Below are 15,064 nucleotides of genomic sequence, written 5' to 3'. Positions count from 1 at the left end.
AGTTAGAAATTGAAGGGGATTTTTCTCTAGTTACAAATACGGTTAGGAAAGGTGAAAAACCCAAATGGAAATTGGGTGAATTGATGGACAAAGCTTTGGAGCTATTAAAATTCTTCAAAATTTTTAGTATCAATCATGTTTATAGGGAAGAAAACAAGGAGGCCAACGAGCTTGCCAACGTGGCTGTTGACAGGGTGACATATGAAACTATTAGGCCGAGATAATTTCCATGACACATTATTTCTCCTTCTTATGAAAATGGTCAGACCATAATATGGCTATTGGAACACAATGGACCACTGAGAGGGGGTGAATCAATGGTAATCAATTAAAACTTTGACTTCTAATAGATCTATTCTTTAATAATTATAATCACACGACTATGAGAAGAGGTATTTAACACATGAGCACACACACATAAGAGACATATCCATAACATCAGAATGTACGAGGAAAACCCATGGTGAAGAAAAACCTCGGTGAGAAATGGTGCTAGAGTCTACTGCTCCAATCTAGCCTCACAAGTAAAACCGATTAAAACATTTAGGGCACCACCCCAAGGAGAACCAACCCATAATGTTTATGGGAACCAACCCAAATGAGAACCAACCCTTAGCTTTAGGGCACCAAGCACCAACCCAAGGAGCACCAACCCCTAATTTTTATGGGCACCAACCCAAACGAGAACCAACCCCTATCTCCGAGGACCCACTCAGAGGTTACAATGAAGATATATTCAATTACAAATTAGGTACCTGTAGTGTCCTAAAATTGTGACCCCCATAATTTCAACCACATTTTAGGTCCTCAACTAAGCGACTGCATCTCTCTCTCAATTGAGACCTCTCTTTGTGCTTTCAGCTAAAGTATCCCCTTGTTTAAACCCTTATGCTGCCTCATGACCTTGTCCAAGCCCCAAGATAGGGTAGGATAGGGGCATGGCACCCCTATCTCCCCTCTTAGGGAGGCCCTAAGATGGGTCCATCTGGCCCCTTTTGCTTAATTTTCCCTTCTGGGATTTCAATCTCCCTTTGTCAGCCTTTGATGGATGAAAATTAATTCTCTTGGGCATGTATAAAAGGAGATTCAACTCCCTCATTTGAAAGAGATGAAATACACAATAGATGTGATACATTAGCAAGATAAGGAGAATAAACGAAATTCAAGTGAAAGGTCTTCATCAAGCATTTAAGTCTTCAAGCATCCACAAAGTTCTCTTCTTCATGTGTCTTCTTCATTCATCCATTGGAGTAACATTACACCATTCATTTGCAAGCATGTGTGTATGTTAGGGTTTTCTCATGTTACATGCCATTTCATACAACATTTGTGATTACATTCAACAAGAAAAGAAAAAATCATCATCAATTGTAGATCTACAAGGTATACATTTCCTACATTTACATTTAAGTATTTGCAATTACTTTCTTTCAAGGTTGATTCCTCAATCGGTGTTTGATTGAGGCAAACCCCTATGCACAACCCTTCTTCCCTTCTTTTCTATGTGTAGGTTGCAAGTGCACATTTGTAATTGCAGGATTAGACTCCATTTACAGATTCAAAAAAACCCTTTTCAGCACGTGGATTTTTTCGGAGGGCCATGTGCACTTTCAACTGATAATATGATGAAACTATAAAGATCTAGTCAACTATTGAGAGGGGGGGTGAATCAGTATATAAAAAATAAACTTAACTTTCACAAAACAAATTTTCAACTCTAAATCAACTCATAAAGAATACCGGTTTAGACACTCAGACAAATCTGCAACTAGACTGTTAAACTTTATCGGTTGTCCTAATACTAAGTGACATAATACAACAGATCATGAAACTTATTTACCATTTGAAAAAACCTTAAACCACTACACTAATACTGGTAAAAACATGTTTCAGATCATTTTCGGTCATTCAAATATATCTATGCAGATTTACAAGTCATTCAAATCAACCATATCAAAAACACATCCAAAAAATCATTCACCACTTGACACAATGATTTTTCATGTGAAAACCCAAATTGGAAAAACCTTAGTGGGGATGAATACCCACAAGTATTTTGAACTCTTCTGAAGTTCACCCTATTAGGAGCCAAGCCTTGTTAGAAGATTATAAAATAATGTCCTATTAGGAACAGATCCAGTTAAGTGTCATGCCCAAAAATTAGGGCAAAAATGGAATGATTTTTTTTTTTTTAAATGACTAGTTAATTAACAAAGTTCGCTATCACGACATGTGTTAACACGTTGGCCATAACAAAAATTGAACTAACTCTGATACTAACTAAGTATCGAAACTTAATTAAAATTCATTTGCGGAAAACTAAATGTTTTAATTTATTTTCTCATCCAATATAGTCGTTAGTTTAATTTATTAAACTCATTGAAAAGGTAGACGTAGATAATAAAATTGATCTCCAATGAATCCATATTGTCTAAAAGACATTTTAAATCATTAATTAATTTAATGGATTAACGTGTCAAATTAATTTCTAAAAGACATTATTCGATGAGGAAAATTATCTTTCCAAAGTCAAATTAAGTTTTCAAGGAATTAGTTTTCCCCTTCTATTTAATTTAAGGCTTCACAAATAGTTAGTTCTAAAAATAATTAATTGGAATTAAAACTCCCACGTCTATCTAAATTGAAAACCCTAACTAATTTTAAATATAAATTTTTTCCACAACTTTAAAAATAATTTTCATGTAATCCCTAATTAGGGATTTTTTTTTTATATAAAATGGCTCTAAACTAAAATAATCAAACATATTATTTTTATTTTATTACCCTAGCCCTACCTGGGCTAGGGTTTAATATTTCTTTGATTATCATTTTATTTTCGCAGGGCCGAAACCCATTGGCGGGGGCCATGAATCTTTTTTTTTAGACGAGCGACAGGGGTTTCCATGGCGGCGGCTCAGCCATGGCCACCCACTGTGCACTGCACAGTGTTCGGCCTTGCCGCCCACTGTGCACTGCACAGTGTGCGGCCCCGCTGTCCACTATGCACTGCACAGTGTGCGGCACCGCCGTCCACTGTGCATTGCACAGTGCACGGCTCCACCGGCCACTGTGCATTGCACAGTGCGCGGCTTGCCTCCGTTCACTATGCGATGCACAGTGCTCGGCCCTGCCCTTATTTTTTTTGCTATTTTTTTTTAATTTTTTTTTTTAAATTTTATATATATTATAAATATATATATATATATATATATATATATATATATTTATATATATTTCCCAATGTTAATTTTACATGCAATTTTTTTTAAAAGAAACAAAATAATAGAGTAACTCATTATGCTAAATTAATATATATATATATATATATATATATATATGGTAAATAAACTTAGCCTCACATTTTCATTTGTTTTGCAGGGTATTTATATGGCATGTTTTATATAAAAATATATATAAATATACCCATGATTTCTACATGTATATAGATATATATATATATATATTTATTTATGACTAATAGTTTTAATTCTTTTTCTTAAACTAACATCGTAATCATGAAAGATTTTGATATACCATTGTAGGAAAGGAAATATGGATGAAGTCTGTTTTTATGGATATATACATATATTTCCAGATCTATATTGAAATCTATATATTGTAATCTATGGGTATGCAGGAAACAGAATTCAAAGAATTTTTTTTTTTTTTTAACTTAAGAAATACTATTTTAGGAATACATTATACTTTTCTGAAATATATACATTCATTGATTTCTCAACTAATAAAACAACTAATTTATACATGTTAACAACAAATACAAATCATGATTTTCTGCAATTAAAATGGAGATAGATTCTCAGCTAAAAGAAGAATTCAGATTTAAATAAAACTGATTTTTATATTGCGAAAAAACAACAACTATTGCATGCAAATCAAAAGCAAATCTTTTTTTTTTTAAAATAGAAATTAGAAGCATATCTAGCTTTTTACAACTCTAACGATATTCTGCAAATTTACAGGATGTTTCCTTATTTGACTACAACAACAAATCTCATGTCTATTTTCAAAATTACAACTTGCCTCTCATTTCTATGAATGAGGATGTGTTTCTCCTATCAAATTTAAAACTAATAACTGTAAATCAATTTAAAATTTCTTCAACAATATTCTTCTGTAACCTTTCACTTTTCCTAGTCTTTTCTCCTGGCATTCCTGCATAATAGAAACACAAATATGACCACAGAGTGCTCACCTCCCAGCCTAGGCTAACTGGTAGCCACCCCTGAGCTCGGAGAACCAAGCCCTAGAGGGGTAACAAACATGCAAACACATAGAAGACAAAAATACACACACAGATATTCAGACACACTCCCAACTTGGCTACACAACACCACACTTTGGTGATGACCTTTTTAAGGGTGGTAGTGGATCAATACCCTGAGGAGAACTGTGAGTATGGAAAAACAAGTAGCCACCTCATGGCACAATAAATACATCATAAATCTCAACCCCTTATTCCTTATGCCCCCCAAAGGCATTCTAGCCTTATATCCCTCCTTATGACCCCCATTGCACAAATAGGCCATGCAGCAAGGGTCACACAAAGATCCCTTGTGATCACTCTCAAACGAGAGTCTCTCACTCGAGGGTTGTCACTACTACCACCCACAAGATCCTCCTCTCTCCCAAGAGTAAGAGGTCTTGAGAAAACTCCCAAAACACAACAAAACATAATGCAAAAGTTCCAAATGAAATTCTAAAAACAAGACATTCAAGAACACATATTTCTTACACCAATCATACTCTTAAACACATACAAGAAATAGACATTTTAAAGAATAATGAAACCAACCTTAATCTGCCCAATGGTAGTATATTATTTGAGGAAGAGCTGCCCAATCCACGGATCTTCTTCTTCTACCCTTAGTCAAATTTTCTATTCCAAACTATTCTTTTTTTTTTTCAAAAAATTCTCTTGTCTCCAAAAATGGAGAGTGGGTGATTAACCTCAAATTCTCCAATTCTTGCTTAAGAAGCTCATTCTCTGAGTTCTCACAAGTTTCTAAAAAGCAAAAAGGAAAGTAAAGCAGAATGGGAAAAAGACTCCCATTCGAATAGGAAAAATCTCAATTAGATTTAAACTTCTAATTTTCAATTTTCGCACAACTCAAAAAAGCCAATTTTTAAAGCATCAAAAAGGTCACTTAAAAGTAGAAACTTGCCTAAAATTACCCCTAACCCCTAGGTATACCTTATGGGATTTAGGAAACCCTATTAAACTACCCCTAGGTGTTCATTTAACCCATTTTGAACCCCTCTGAAGTTTATTTTCCGGTCAAACATATGTTGACCTCTCCAAAGATTCCTTTCCCAAGGTATTTATGACAACACGTTATATTATTTAAGAAAAAAACTATAGTTAAACACTTTCCCTCCAAGAGACAAAAATAAAACATTTAATTTTAAATCCACATGTGTCAAGTGACACAAATAAAACACTTTTACAAAATAAAACATGAAATCGTCTCTTGTGGGTTTTACACATTAAATTTAAATGACACTTAACACCCATGCAACATACACTGTTACGAATAAAATACAACACAAATGGGGTGATGTCTCTCCAAATAGACAACCCCTGGCTTACGAACATACATAAGTCTAGGTTTGGTTCTCCGTAATTTTCCATGGTCACATGATAATTTTCCTCGGCATCTCAATTTACACGTTAGTGCTTCCAAATATCCACATATAATATAATTCAAAGGAATAACAATACACATCATCACTTGCATACAATTTTCATCTGCACAGATTAAATACATCTTTTATCAAGCAATTTCATCCCAATTCACATAAACTTAAATATACATCATAGTTCTATTATCATAGTAAAGTCCTGCAAATTCAATAACGACATCTATCATTGCAATATCATCCTATCTAACAATCATGTAGTGTTCTATCTCATAAAGCATATAAGTAAATCGTCAAAACATAGCAATGTTATCCAAATCCTGAAATCATATAAGTTCTAAGTCTCAAAATGCATCAAAATAAAGTATCTATAATAGTCTAAGTATAAAATCTACTGAATGTTAGACTGAGTCGAGGTGAGGCCTCACACCCTCCCCCTCTAGGCATGAACTTCCTCGTGGAGTTCATCAAAGAGGTGGGGGTACTCTGATCTCATACGTGCTGCGTCCTCCCATGAAGCCGTAACCTCATCATAACAATCCCACTGGACCCTAACCTGGTCCAGCTCTCGACCTTGAAGGGCCAACGTCCGGTGTGCCAAAATGCGAATGGGCTCCAAAGCTAGCTGCCCATCCGACTCCACTTGCAAGGCATCCCAATCTAAAATGTGAGACTCATCATAGATATATTTTCTCAAAACTGACACATGAAACACGTCGTGGATGCGTGACAGGCTAGGTGGCAATGCTAAATGGTAGGCAACTAGGCCTATCCTCTCAAGGATCTCAAAAGGTCCTACAAAGCAAGGTGCGAGCTTAGAACCCTTTCCGTAACGAATTGGACTCTTATGCGGTCGCACTCTCAAGAAAACTTTGTCTCTAACCAAGTAGCTACGATCTATCCTCTTTGCATTAGCATATTTCTTCTGTCTATCCAGAGCCTCTTTGAGATGCTGCCTAATCAAATCCACCTACTGTTCCATATCCCGAACTATCTCAGGACCAATAGCAACTCTATCCTCTATGCGATCCCAACTCAAGGGCGTCCTGCAAGGCCTGCCGTATAATGCCTGATAGGGTGGCATCCCCAAAGAAGTGTGATGCCCATTGTTATAGGAAAACTCCACTAAGGGAAGATACTCCTCCCACCGGGTCTGATGATCCATGACATACATGCGAAGCATATCCTCTAACACCTGATTGACCCTCTCCGTCTGACCATCTGTCTCCGGGTGATAGGCTGTACTGAAATTGAGCTTAGTGCCCATAGCTACCTGTAATGACTTCCAAAAGGAAGAAGTGAAAAGAGAATCCCTTTCAGAAATAATCTTGCGGGGCACGCCATGAAGTCTAACAATGTCCCACAAGAACACCTGTGCTACTACTGGAGCTGTGAATGTAGTACGAACTAGTGAAAAGTGAGCTACTTTGGTCAACTTGTCAACTGTCACCAAGATAGCATCATGGCGATGAGAAGACATAGGAAGACCAATGATGAATTCCATGGATATAGTATCCCACTTCCACTCTGGTATAGCATGAGACTGGAGCAACCCACCTGGATGGCGGTGCTCCGCCTTTACTCTCTGACACTCAAGGCATCGAGCTACTATCTCAGCAATGAGCTGCCGCATTCCCGGCCAATGATACAACTACCTCAAGTCAGCATGCAACTTTTTAACCACGGGATGCGCTGCGTAAGGAGCTCTATGAGCCTCCGTGACAATGAACTCTCGCAATCCTCTGGAGGAAGGTACATAAATGCACCCTCTGTGGCATAACAATCCATCGGACTCCAAAGAATAATCCACATATTTCCCTTCTAGAGTAACCTGAGATTGTATTACCTAACCAACCTTTGCATACCATCCATCCTCTGGCAAGTGCTGTAGTATACGATCTCTCAAGTCCGTGCCCATAGATATGGTGTAAACCTCATTACGTCTCCTACTCAAGGCATCTGCAACTACATTTTCCTTTCCTTTGATGTAGTGAACGTCAAAATCATATTCGCACAAGAACTCCATCCATCTCCTCTGATGTGCATTAAGGTTCGCCTGAGTGAAGATGTACTGAAGACTCTGATGATCTGAATGCAACTTGAAGTGATGACCTAGAAGGAAGTGTCTCCACCTCACAAGTGCATGCACTACTGTTGCGAGCTCAAGATCGTGAGTGGGATAATTAAGTTCATGAGTCTTAAGTTTCCTAGACTCAAAAGCTATGGCCCTACCATCCTACATAAGAAATGCCCCTAAACCCCTAGAGAAGCATCTGTACAAACCATGAAGTCAGCTGTAGGATTTGGTACAACAAGGATAGGAGCACTAGTAAGTTCCTTCTTGAGTTCCCGAAAGTCCTTCTCGTACTTCTTTGTCCACTCAAATTTCTTCCCTTTACGTTGAAGAGAAGTAATAGGGTGTGTGACTCTAGAGAAACCCTCGACAAAACGTCCGTAATACCCTGCTAAGCCCATGAAACTCCTGACCTCTGTCACACTGGTAGGCGCTGGCCAATCCATAATAGCCCTAATCTTTGATGGGTCAACTGAGATCCCATCACTGGAAATAACATGCCCAAGGTACTTGACCTCAGACCAAAAGAAAGCACACTTCAATAGGCTACCAAACAACTGGTTATCCCGCAAACACTGCAATACCTGCTTCAGGTGCTCCTCATGCTCCTTCTCATTCCGAGAATATATCAGTATATCATCGAGGAACACAATAACAAAATGGTCCAGAAAGGTACGGAACACCCCATTCATGAGGCTCATAAAAACTGCTAGGGCATTTGTAAGTCCGAATGGGACTACGGTAAACTCATAGTGACCATATCTAGTGCGAAATGCGGTCTTGTGGATATCACTTTCCACTATTCTCAACTGATGGTATCCTGACTTCAGATCTATTTTGGAAAAGACTTTGGCACCCTGAAGTTGGTTGAATAAATCATCAATTCTGGGCAAAGGATATCGGTTCTTGATGGTTACTTTATTTAGCTGCCGATAATCCATACATAATCGGAGAGATCCATCCTTCTTCTTAATGAAGATGACTGGTGCACCCCAAGGGGATACGCTAGGATGAATATGACCCTTCTCAAGGAGTTCCTCAAGTTCTATTTTAAGTTCATTTAGCTCATTTGTGGTCATCCTATAAGGTGCTCTGGAAACTAGCTCGGCTCCTGGTACTAGGTCTATATGAAAATCAATCTCTCTATGGGGAGGCATTCCCGGTAACTCTGAAGGAAATACATCTGAATATCCCTTAAGGATAGGATGATCATCGAGCGATGTTTTTTTTTCCTCCCCTTCTTCTCTGTCACTGATAGTGATAGCAAAAAGCTGACATCCCTTCCGCATGCTCCGCTTAAGCTGCATTGCGGAGATCATGCAAAGAGACACGAGCCTCTGAATCTTGGTGATAACTATGGGTGAACCATGATCATCCTCACACTTGATCTTTTTCAGGTGGCAATCCATCTTGGCTCTGTGGGCATAAAGCCAATCCATGCCAAGTACGATTCCGTAAGATCCAAGTGGAGTCACTCTAAGGTCTACTAAAGTGGTGGTCTTGCCAATCTATAGCTGACATGCCCTAACCTCTGATTCCACTGACACTCTAGCTCCTGAAGCTAATTCCACTTCCCAACTGACACCCTGTCTAGTTGCCACTAGCCCGCAATGCTCCACAACCAATGGAGATATAAAGGAGTCAGTAGCTCCTGAATCAAACAAAAAAGATACCTTGTTACCTTTGATTATACCTGTAGATTCGATAACCATGGCTTGATGCTCAGCCTGGCAGTTGTCAACCGCTGTGAATACTCTATGGGACCTACCCATATCACCAATTGTCGGCTCTGAAGCAACCATCCACTAACTCCCTGCCACCTGTCCCTGAGGGCAATCCCTCACCATATGCCCCATGGCTCCACATGTAAAGCAAGCACCCCGTGCCTGGAACTGGGCACCCTGAGGCATAGAGAATGTCTGACCTCCTGTCCTACTAGATCCCTTGTACCCACCCCTGGAGGACTATTGAGTCCCCGCCGGCTGTGTGTACTGCCCCTGTGTTCTCTGATCACGTCTCTGTCCCTGAGTCTGCCACTATTTGGGCTTGGAGCCCTATTGATACTATGGAGGCTTCTCCCTCTGGTTCTGTGGTGTCTATTGTGGAGGAGGGGGTTTGGAGAACCCCTGAGAATTTTGATTGTTTCCTTTCCAATGTGGTTTCTGGAATCCATAAGTCTGAGGTGCGGGATTTTGGTTCTGAAACCGATCCCTATTGTCCTGTGGTCTGACCTGAATTTCCTTGGCAATCAGTGCCTTCTCCACATCAACCCGAAGGCTCTCTAGAGCGGACATCCTAACAGGCCCGGCTATACTAGCATTTAATCCCCTGATGAAGCGGTTTACAAGAAGTTTCTCATTCTTTAGATAATCTACATAAGGCAAAAGCTCAAAGAATTTACTCTCATACTGGGTTACTGACACCTTTTTGTTGGAGATCGTGAAATTCATCTATACGACACTGCCTGAAATGTTCTGATAGGTACCTCTCACGGAACCTCTCTATGAATATCTCCCAAGTGAGAGTATCAAGAACTAATCCGCATTTGTACTCTTCCTGTCTCCACCAAGTGGAGGTTGTCCCTCTTAGTAGATGAACTGTGACACATGCTTTCAAGTTGCTCTCATAAGAATGCAATGCAAAGCACCTCTCAAGACTCAGAAGCCAAGCCTCGGCCTCTACTCCATCTGTAGAACCTCCGAAGGATGGTGGTTGGAGGCATGACCTCCCTGATGAGATCCCCTGGATCTCAATGAGCTCTCTCAAAATAAACTGGTTCCACCACTGGAGGTGGTCCTCGCATATGCACAGACTCTGACTCATTTCCACCCTGACTCTCTATAGGAATCGGAGCTGGGCTCCTACTTCATTCTCTATCAACAGATCTATGACTCCCAGAGTCATGACTTCTAATCTGAGGGTTCTCTGCTGGGATCCTTTCCTGAACTATGCCATTAAGATTTTGTATGGCTACTAAGAGGTCTCGGTTAGGTTCATTTGGCTGCTCGGGAGGTGCTCTTGGGTTCTCCTCTGGAACCGATGCCTCCCTCACTACCTCTTCACGTGCTAAGCGCACACGTCTAGGACCCCATCCACGCTTGTGAGCTTGTTGCGTCGTTGGAGGCATCCTATGAGGAAAATAAGGCAAAGTAATTAATTAATTTCTTTTAGAATAATATTAATTCAATTAAATTTGAAAGTCTGATAAAATCAATTTAACAAAATAATTTAAATATTCTAAGGTGAAACGTAAGTGGAGTAAGGTTCCTAGTGTGGAAACCTTGCTCTGATACCAAAATGTCATGCCCAAAAATTAGCGCAAAAACGAAATGATTTTTTTTTAAAAAATGACTAGTTAATTCACAAAGCTCGCTATCACGACATGTGTTAACACGTTGGCCATAACAAAAATTGAACTAACTCTGATACTAACTAAGTATCGAAACTTAATTAAAATTCATTTGCGGAAAACTAAATGTTTTAATTTATTTTCTCATCCAATATAGTCGTTAGTTTAATTTATTAAACTCATTTAAAAGGTAGACGTAGATAATAAAATTGATCTCCAATGAATCCATATTGTCTAAAAGACATTTTAAATCATTAATTAATTTAATGGATTAACGTGTCAAATTAATTTCTAAAAGACATTATTCGATGAGGAAAATTATCTTTCCAAAGTCAAATTAAATTTTCAAGGAATTAATTTTCCCCTTCTATTTAATTTAAGGCTTCACGAATAGTTAGTTCTAAAAATAATTAATAGGAATTAAAACTCCCACGTCTATCTAAATTGAAAACGCTAACTAATTTTAAATATAAATTTTTTCCACAACTTTAAAAATAATTTTCATGTAATCCCTAATTAGGAAATTTTTTTTAATATAAAATGGCTCTAAACTAAAATAATCAAACATATTATTTTTATTTTATTACCCTAGCCCCCCGGGCTAGGGTTTAATATTTCTTTGATTATCATTTTATTTTCGCAGGGCCGAAACCCATTGGCGACGGCCATGAATCTTTTTTTTGATACAGGTTTTTTTTTTAGAGGAGTGACGGGGGTTTCCATGGTGGTGGCTCAGCCATGGCCGCCCACTGTGCAGTGCACAGTGTGCGGCCCCGCCGTCCATTATGCATTGCATAGTGTGCGGCACTGCCGTCCACTGTGCATTGCACAGTACGCGGCTCTGCCGAGCACTGTGCATTGCACAGTGCGCGGCTTGCCGCCGTTCACTGTGCGATGCACAGTGCTCGGCCTTGCCCTTATATTTTTTGCTATTTTTTTTTTTAAATTTTATATATATTATAAATATATATATTTATATATATTTCCCAATGTTAATTTTACATGCAATTTTTTTTAAAAGAAACAAAATAACAGAGTAACTCATTATGCTAAATTAATATATATATATATATATATATATATATATTTATATATATATATATACATTTATATATATATATATACATTTATATATATACATATATATATACATATATACATATATATATATATGTATGTATGTATACATATATACATATATATATATATATACATACATACATATATATATATATACATATATACATACATACATATATATATACATACATACATATATATATATATATATATATATATATATATATATATATATATATATATATATATATATATATATATATATATATATATATATGGTAAATAAACTTAGCCTCACATTTTCATTTGTTTTGCAGGGTATTTATATGGCATGTTTTATATAAAAATATATATAAATATACCCATGATTTCTACATGTATATAGATATATATATATATATTTATTTATGACTAATAGTTTTAATTCTTTTTCTTAAACTAACATCGTAATCATGAAAGATTTTGATATACCATTGTAGGAAAGGAAATATGGATGAAGTCTGTTTTTATGGATATATATCTATTTCTAGATCTATATTGAAATCTATATATTGTAATCTATGGGTATGCAGGAAATAGAATTCAAAGAATTATTATTTTTTTTAACTTAAGAAATACTATTTTAGGAATACATTATACTTTTTTGAAATATATACATTCATTGATTTCTCAACTAATAAAACAACTAATTTATTTACATGTTAACAACAAATACAAATCATGATTTTCTACAATTAAAATGGAGATAGATTCTCAGCTAAAAGAAGAATTCAGATTTAAATAAAACTGATTTTTATATTGCGAAAAAAAAACAACTATTGCATGCAAATCAAAAGCAAATCTTTTTTTTTTAAATAGAAATTAGAAGCATATCTAGCTTTTTACAACTCTAACGATATTTTGCAAATTTACAGGATGTTTCCTTATTTGACTACAACAACAAATCTCATGTCTATTTTCAAAATTACAACTTGCCTCTCATTTCTATGAATAAGGATGTGTTTCTCCTATCAAATTTAAAACTAATAACTGCAAATCAATTTAAAATTTCTTCAACAATATTCTTTTGTAACCTTTCACTTTTCCTAGTCTTTTCTCTTGGCATTCCTGCATAATAGAAACACAAATATGACCACGGAGTGCTCACCTCCCAGCCTAGGCTAACTGGTAGCCACCCCTGAGCTCAGAGAACCAAGCCCTAGACGGGTAACAAACATGCAAACACATAGAAGACAAAAATACACACACAGATATTCAGACACACTCCCAACTTGGCTACACAGCACCACACTTTGGTGATGACCTTTTTAAGGGTGGTAGTGGACCAATACCCTGAGGAGAACTGCAAGTATGGAAAAACTAGTAGCCACCTCATGGCACAATAAATACATCATAAATCTCAACCCCTTATTCCTTATGCCCCCCAAAGGCATTCTAGCCTTATATCCCTCCTTATGACCCCCATTGCACAAACAAGCCATGCAGCAAGGGTCACACAAAGATCCCTTGTGATCGCTCTCAAATGAGAGTCTCTCACTTGAGGGTTGTCACTACTACCACCCACAAGATCCTCCTCTCTCCCAAGAGTAAGAGGTCTTGAGAAAACTCCCAAAACACAACAAAACATAATGCAAAAATTCCAAATGAAATTCTAAAAACAAGACATTCAAGAACACAGATTTCTTACACCAATCATACTCTTAAACACATACAAGAAATAGACATTTTAAAGAATAATGAAACCAACCTTAATCTGCCCAATGGTAGTATATTATTTGAGGAAGAGCTGCCCAATCCACGGATCTTCTTCTTCTACCCTTAGTCAAATTTTCTATTCCAAATTATTCTTTTTTTTTTTCAAAAAATTCTCTTGTCTCCAAAAATGGAGAGTGGGTGATTACCCTCAAATTCTCCAATTCTTTCTTAAGAAGCTCATTCTCTGAGTTCTCACAAGTTTCTAAAAACCAAAAAGGAAAATAAAGCAGAATGGGAAAAAGACTCCCATTCGAATAGGAAAAATCTCAATTAGATTTAAACTTCTAATTTTCAATTTTCGCACAACTCAAAAAAGCCAATTTTTAAAGCGTCAAAAAGGTCACTTAAAAGTAGAAACCTGCCTAAAATTACCCCTAACCCCTATGTATACCTTATGGGCTTTAGGAAACCCTATTAAACTACCCCTAGGTGTTCATTTAACCCATTTTAAACCCCTCTGAAGTTTATTTTCGGGTCAAACATATGTTGACCTCTCCAAAGATTCCTTTCCCAAGGTATTTATGACAACACGTTATATTATTTAAGAAAAAAACTATAGTTAAACACTTTCCTTCCAAGAGACAAAAATAAAACATTTAATTTTAAATCTACACGTGTCAAGTGACACAAATAAAACACTTTTACAAAATAAAACATGAAATCGTCTCTTGTGGGTTTTACACATTAAATTTTAATGACACTTAACACCCATGCAGCATACACTGTTACGAATAAAATACAACACAAACGGGGTGTTGTTTCTCCAAATAGACAACCCCTGGCTTACGAACATACATAAGTCTAGGTTTGGTTCTCCTTAATTTTCCTGCGCATCTCAATTTACATATTAGTACTTCCAAATATCCACATATAATATAATTCAAAGGAATAACAATACACATCATCACTTGCATACAATTTTCATCTGCACAGATTAAATACATCTTTTATCAAGCAATTTCACATAAGCAATTTCATCCCAATTCACATAAACTTATCCATACATCATTTTTCTATTATCATAGTAAAGTCCTACAAATTCAATAACGACATCTATCATTGCAATATCATCCTATCTAATAACCATGTAGTGTTCTATCTCATAAAGCATATAAGTAAATCGTCAAAACATAGCAATGTTATCCAAA

Source organism: Cryptomeria japonica, chromosome 10 (genome assembly GCF_030272615.1).
Source record: "Cryptomeria japonica chromosome 10, Sugi_1.0, whole genome shotgun sequence".
NCBI lineage: Eukaryota > Viridiplantae > Streptophyta > Pinopsida > Cupressales > Cupressaceae > Cryptomeria > Cryptomeria japonica.
This window is presented reverse-complemented; position numbering follows the sequence as displayed.